This window comes from Protopterus annectens, unplaced genomic scaffold, assembly GCF_019279795.1.
Source record: "Protopterus annectens isolate FY-2018-M unplaced genomic scaffold, PAN1.0 ctg64097_obj.part0, whole genome shotgun sequence".
Lineage (NCBI taxonomy): Eukaryota > Metazoa > Chordata > Ceratodontiformes > Protopteridae > Protopterus > Protopterus annectens.
In genome coordinates, this window is record NW_025052201.1 from 3,185 (window position 1) to 10,490 (window position 7,306).

The window sequence follows — 7,306 nt, forward strand, 5'->3', positions numbered from 1 at the left end:
GGTAAAGTATCGTTGAACGGAAGAGACGTAGTTTAGCTGCATGACCTCACCCACGCGAACATTATTGGATGTGCCGTACACTACGTTTGCTACCCTTTTGACATACGTCACTACAGAGGGGGCTGACCTTCTCGATATCTTTGCTGCACCCACTGCTGATACAAAGGCAAAAATGTCCCGAGGGTGAGTTCATAGGAAGGTACTGGTCATGCTCTCGAAGAGACTGTTAAGGAGCCTAACTGAAATTCTCAAATGCTCCAATTCCCTGTCAGGTTCACATGCTCGGGTAGCGCAACAGGCAAGCGGAGTCTGAGAGAGATTTAAAAATGCACGACGGCAGTTCACATTCCTAAATTGGCAGTGGTGGGATTCGACCCCACACCTCCAGAGAGACTGGAACCTGAATCCAGCGCCTTAGACCGCTCGGCCACACTACCTGCCTGCAAGACTATTAAACCCTACAGTATTTGCACTACAACATACAGCCTTATCCACTGCACCGACCTTCAGACATAAGTATTGCATGTTGTTTGAGGACCGTGTTGTGGTTCGTGGTATCTTAACCATTCTGCCAACTCCCAGCCGCTTAGCCCACTGCTTTGGCTACCAGATTCAGTCATTCAGACCCTACCGTACAAACGAGGAAGGATTGGAAGCTCCCAGAAAGCAAAATGTTTGTAACATGGACCCTATTGCTCAATAGGAGAAAAGTTGTTAGGGTTACCAGGGCTGCTTGCATGATTCTTTCTACTGACAATTCCAGTGATATTTTTATTTCTGCTGCTTTAAGCTATTTGGCACATTTTTTCCTGTACTGTATAAAGTGAGGCATGAGTGAGGGAAAGAAAGAAGTAAGTGAGGAAGGAAATATAGGAGGTGAAGGAACGACTGTGTCATGCCTCCATGTAGGAAAGAATAAATGTCCTTCTTGAAAATCACCTGCACCTCTAGACTAAAAATGAGATATCGGCCAAACCACAGAGAAGACGGTGTTTTAAATCCGAGGGTCTCTCAGCTTTCAGCTCTAGGAATGCTCTAAAGTGCAGAGGATCCCTTGTCTCAAAAGCTGCGCCATCCAGTGGTAGAGATACTAATGAAACGCAGCTGAGAATGTAATTTCTAGTCGTAGAATGTCTGATGTCAGAGTTGTAACCGGCAACCTGTTTGTGATTCCAGCCAAGAAGAAAGACATAAGAAGCGCTAAATCACAATGGAAGCAACCTGCTGCCAGTCAGTAAGAAAGAACGTACTGAGCGCTACTTCAGTACAGTGGTAGACATGTCACATAATGTGTTCTCACTCGTACTAGCAAAGTCAAAAGCAGGACAATCATGGGGAAAACAAGAATAGGAGACAGACTAAAAAAGCAACGCTTAAAAAATGAGACATTTCACAGATCATAGATAATAAAAAGTGTTTGCAGGCATCCCTTGGTACTAAGTGAGGTATCTCTTAACTGCATAGGGAAGAAGGATTTTGCTCTCTTTTTTTCTGTTGTTTTGCTTGTTTTTTTGTTTAATTTGTTTTGCATATAAAGAAAAGTGTGGTCACATCTACGCTGAGCAACAAGAGATTCAATCTGCAAATCCATTTCAACAGGAAGAAAATATTGCAAGTACAATTCAGTGATAAAGCATGACAATGTGAGAATGCCAAGCGACCGGTCAAACATATTTGATTTTTGGTGGTAGTTCCTATCAGCCTGTTGACTTTTGCGCTCAGATATCAGAACACTGAGGCAGGGTTCGAGGTAGAAATGTCAGCACTGTGTTCAATCCTTTGCTTTCAAAATCTGACGAAGGAAAAAATGGTAAAAAATAAAACATCAACAAGTTGCTGATTAGCATACCCAAAATGCCATGCTTCAGCTTAGACTTGCACTTTGAAAGTTTTTATCACTTGCAGATAGAATTTTAAATCCCGGTCTCTTACGCATACCAGCTTAACTCCTTTTGGTATTTTCCCCACGACTGCGTCACCACCTCTCGCTAACCTATTAATGAGGGTTTTGCTACATATCAGGAGACCCCTCTAGCTATTAGGCTGTATAGTGAGCTTTGGTGAGGCTTGGGATCACTTATCAGCCATGTCCTGTGCTCACTTGTGTTTTAAGTGGGGTGATAGGGTTGGAATTACTATCTCATTGTTTTCTTTTAGTCTTGTGTTTTGCTGTGTTTGTTTTTTTTTTTCTCTTTGCTTGATTTCCGATTATACCAAATTTTTGCAGACAGAGTTCATGCTGTTCGCATCCGGGTAAAGGTGTCTACCTGTCAATGCAGCCAAGTGCAAGTTTTTTTTCTAAACTATCGAGGGAAAGGTGCTAGGCATTTAATGTCCTACAAGTGTAGCTACCTTATGTTATTAATGCAGAAATTGCTAAAAGTATCTCTCCACAGGATGAAACATACCATTTAGCTCACTTTCTCTTGAATTTGTAGCTTAATGTAGAGGATTCCCCTTTTTTCTGAACTTTGGGAGGGCTTGCGCTCATGTGTCCATGGAGCAATCGGTTACAAATGATCGGCTGGTATCGGAAACGTCAGTGGTTCAAGCCCACCCAGGTACAAAGCTTCTTGTCTGAGTCTGACATCTAGTCCGGAGACCTTAGGGAGTGACTTGTTACTGAGATGCTTTTCATTGTTGCTTAACTTGCCCGTACTTTGGGGTGCTGCAGAGACTGGGTCAGGCTCCTCAATGGCCTCCATGACCACAGGCCTAGATTCTGCTCATGAACATACAATGAGTTATTACAACAGCAGTTGTTTTGAACTCTATGTCATACATTTGGAGCATATAAGTACAGCAGAATAAAAGGTTTAATTCTTACCGTGACTTCATGATACAGAGCTCAGCTAAAGCGCTACCACTCAGCAGTGCACAGGGTCTTGTATTTTTCAAGAAAAGATGGGGTAAAGTAACGTTGAGCGGAAGAGGCGTGGTTTAGCTGCATGACCTCACCCACGCGAACATTATTGGATGTGCCGCACACTCGTTTGCTACCCTTTTGACATACGTCACTACAGAGGGCTGACCTTCTCGATATATTTGCTGCACCCAGTGCTGATACAAAGGCAAAAATGTCTGGAGGGTGAGTTTATAGAAAGGTACTGGTCATGCTCTTGAAGAGACCGTTAATGAGCCTAACTGAAATTCTCAAATGCTCCGATCCCTATCAGGTTCACATGCTCGGGTAGCGCAACAGGCAAGCGGAGTCTGAGAGAGATTTAAAAATGCACGACGGCAGTTCACATTCCTAAATTGGCAGTGGTGGGATTCGACCCCACACCTCCAGAGAGACTGGAACCTGAATCCAGCGCCTTAGACCGCTCGGCCACACTACCTGCCTGCAAGACTATTAAACCCTACAGTATTTGCACTACAACATACAGCCTTATCCACTGCAGCAACCGTCAGACATAAGTATTGCATGTTGTTTGAGGACCGTGTTGTGGTTCGTGGTATCTTAACCATTCTGCCAACTCCCAGCCACTTAGCCCACTGCTTTGGCTACCAGATTAAGTCATTCAGACCCTACCGTACAAACGAGGAAGGATTGGAAGCTCCCAGAAAGCAAAATGTTTGTGACATGGACCCTATTCCTCAATAGGAGAAAAGTTGTTAGGGTTACCAGGGCTGCTTGCATGATTCTTTCTACTGACAATTCCAATGATATTTTTATTTCTGCTGCTTTAAGCTATTTGGCACATTTTTTCCTGTACTGTATAAAGTGAGGCATGAGTGAGGGAAAGAAAGAAGTAAGTGAGGAAGGAAATATAGGAGGTGAAGGAACGACTGTGTCATGCCTCCATGTAGGAAAGAATAAATGTCCTTCTTGAAAATCACCTGCACCTCTAGACTAAAAATGAGATATCGGCCAAACCACAGAGAAGACGGTGTTTTAAATCCGAGGGTCTCTCAGCTTTCAGCTCTAGGAATGCTCTAAAGTGCAGAGGATCCCTTGTCTCAAAAGCTGCGCCATCCAGTGGTAGAGATACTAATGAAACGCAGCTGAGAATGTAATTTCTAGTCGTAGAATGTCTGATGTCAGAGTTGTAACCGGCAACCTGTTTGTGATTCCAGCCAAGAAGAAAGACATAAGAAGCGCTAAATCACAATGGAAGCAACCTGCTGCCAGTCAGTAAGAAAAGGCGTGCTGAGCGCTACTTCAGTACAGTGGTAGACATGTCACATAATGTGTTCTCACTCGTACTAGCAAAGTCAAAAGCAGGACAATCATGGGGAAAACAAGAATAGGAGACAGACTAAAAAAGCAACACTTAAAAAATGAGACATTTCACAGATCATAGATAATAAAAAGTGTTTGCAGGCGTCCCTTGGTATTAAGTGAGGTATCTATTAACTGCATAGGGAAGAAGGATTTTGCTCTCTTTTTTTCTGTTGTTTTGCTTGTTTTTTTGTTTAATTTGTTTTGCATATAAAGAAAAGTGTGGTCACATCTACGCTGAGCAACAAGAGATTCAATCTGCAAATCCATTTCAACAGGAAGAAAATATTGCAAGTACAATTCAGTGATAAAGCATGGCAATGTGAGAATGCCAAGCGACCGGTCAAACATATTTGATTTTTGGTGGTAATTCCTATCAGCCTGTTCACTTTTGTGCTCAGATATCAGAACACTGAGGCAGGGTTCGAGGTAGAAATGTCAGCACTGTGTTCAATCCTTTGCTTTCAAAATCTGACGAAGGAAAAAATGGTAAAAAATAAAACATCAACAAGTTGCTGATTAGCATACCCAAAATGCCATGCTTCAGCTTAGACTTGCACTTCGAAAGTTTTTATCACTTGCAGATAGAATTTTAAATCCCGGTCTCTTACGCATACCAGCTTAACTCCTTTTGGTATTTTCCCCACGACTGCGTCACCACCTCTCGCTAACCTATTAATGAGGGTTTTGCTACATATCAGGAGACCCCTCTAGCTATTAGGCTGTATAGTGAGCTTTGGTGAGGCTTGGGATCACTTATCAGCCATGTCCTGTGCTCAGTTGTGTTTTAAGTGGGGTGATAGGCTTGGAATTAGTATCTCATTGTTTTCTTTTAGTCTTGTGTTTTGCTGTGTTTTTTTCCTCTTTGCTTGATTTCCGATTATACCAAATTTTTGCAGACAGAGTTCATGCTGTTCGCATCCGGGTAAAGGTGTCTACCTGTCAATGCAGCCAAGTGCAAGTTTTTTTTCTAAACTATCGAGGGAAAGGTGCTAGGCATTTAATGTCCTACAAGTGTAGCTACCTTATGTTATTAATGCAGAAATTGCTAAAAGTATCTCTCCACAGGATGAAACATACCATTTAGCTCGCTTTCTCTTGAATTTGTAGCTTAATGTAGAGGATTACCTTTTTTATGAACTTTGGGAGGGCTTGCGCTCATGTGTCCATGGAGCAATCGGTTACAAATGATCGGCTGGTATCGGAAACGTCAGTGGTTCAAGCCCACCCAGGTACAAAGCTTCTTGTCTGAGTCTGACAGCTAGTGCGGAGACCTTAGGGAGTGACTTGTTACTGAGATGCTTTTCATTGTTGCTTAACTTGCCCGTACTTTGGGGTGCTGCAGAGACTGGGTCAGGCTCCTCAATGGCCTCCATGACCACAGGCCTAGATTCTGCTCATGAACATACAATGAGTTATTACAACAGCAGTTGTTTTGAACTCTATGTCATACATTTGGAACACAAAGTACAGCAGAATAAAAAGGTTTAATTCTTACCGTGACTTCATGATACAGAGCTCAGCTAAAACGCTACCACTCAGCAGTGCACAGGGTCTTGTATTTTTCAAGAAAAGATGGGGTAAAGTATCGTTGAACGGAAGAGACGTGGTTTAGCTGCATGACCTCACCCACGCGAACATTATTGGATGTGCCGCACACTACGTTTGCTACCCTTTTGACATACGTCACTACAGAGGGGGCTGACCTTCTCGATATATTTGCTGCACCCACTGCTGATACAAAGGCAAAAATGTCGCGAGGGTGAGTTCATAGGAAGGTACTGGTCATGCTCTCGAAGAGACCGTTAATGAGCCTAACTGAAATTCTCAAATGCTCCGATTCCCTGTCAGGTTCACATGCTCGGGTAGCGCAACAGGGAAGGGAAGTCTGAGAGAGATTTAAAAATGCACGACAGCAGTTCACAGCCTTAAATTGGCAGTGGTGGGATTCGAACAGACGTCTCCAGAGAGACTGGAACCTGAATCCAGCGCCTTAGACCGCTCGGCCACACTACCTGCCTGCAAGGCGATTAAACCCTACAGTATTAGCACTACAACATACAGCCTTATCCACTGCACCGACCTTCAGACATAAGTATTGCATGTTGTTTGAGGACCGTGTTGTGGTTCGTGGTATCTTAACCATTCTGCCAACTCCCAGCCGCTTAGCCCACTGCTTTGGCTACCAGATTCAGTCATTCAGACCCTACCGTACAAGCGAGGAAGGATTGGAAGCTCCCAGAAAGCAAAATGTTTGTAACATGGACCCTATTGCTCAATAGGAGAAAAGTTGTTAGGGTTACCAGGGCTGCTTGCATGATTCTTTCTACTGACAATTCCAGTGATATTTTTATTTCTGCTGCTTTAAGCTATTTGGCACATTTTTCCTGTACTGTATAAAGTGAGGCATGAGTGAGGGAAAGAAAGAAGTAAGTGAGGAAGGAAATATAGGAGGTGAAGGAACGACTGTGTCATGCCTCCATGTAGGAAAGAGTAAATGTCCTTCTTGAAAATCACCTGCACCTCTAGACTAAAAATGAGATATCGGCCAAACCACAGAGAAGGCGGTGTTTTAAATCCGAGGGTCTCTCAGCTTTCAGCTCTAGGAATGCTCTAAAGTGCAGAGGATCCCTTGTCTCAAAAGCTGCGCCATCCAGTGGTAGAGATACTAATGAAACGCAGCTGAGAATGTAATTTCTAGTCGTAGAATGTCTGATGTCAGAGTTGTAACCGGCAACCTGTTTGTGATTCCAGCCAAGAAGAAAGACATAAGAAGCTCAACAACACAATGGAAGCAACCTGCTGCCCGTCAGTAAGAAAGGCGTACTCGGCGCTACTCCAGTACAGTGGTAGACATGTCACATAATGTGTTCTCACTCGTACTAGCAAAGTCAAACGCAGGACAATCATGGGAAAACAAGAATAGGAGACAGACTAAAAAGCAACACTTAAAAAATGAGACATTTCACAGATCATAGATAATAAAAAGTGTTTGCAGGCATCTCTTGGTATTAAGTGAGGTATCTATTAACTGCATAGGGAAGAAGGATTTTGCTCTCTTTTTTTCTGTTGTTTTGTTTA

At 43.1% G+C, this 7,306-nt stretch overlaps 2 non-coding genes across 2 annotated transcripts; both read right to left on the reverse strand.

Moving 5' to 3' along the window:
• Positions 1 to 355: 355 nt before the first annotated feature.
• Positions 356 to 437, reverse strand: TRNAL-CAG. Its single transcript has one exon. It is a non-coding gene; the product is annotated as a tRNA-Leu (tRNA).
• Positions 438 to 3,259: 2,822 nt separating this feature from the next.
• On the reverse strand, positions 3,260 to 3,341 carry TRNAL-CAG. Its single transcript has one exon. It is a non-coding gene; the product is annotated as a tRNA-Leu (tRNA).
• Positions 3,342 to 7,306: the final 3,965 nt, after the last annotated feature.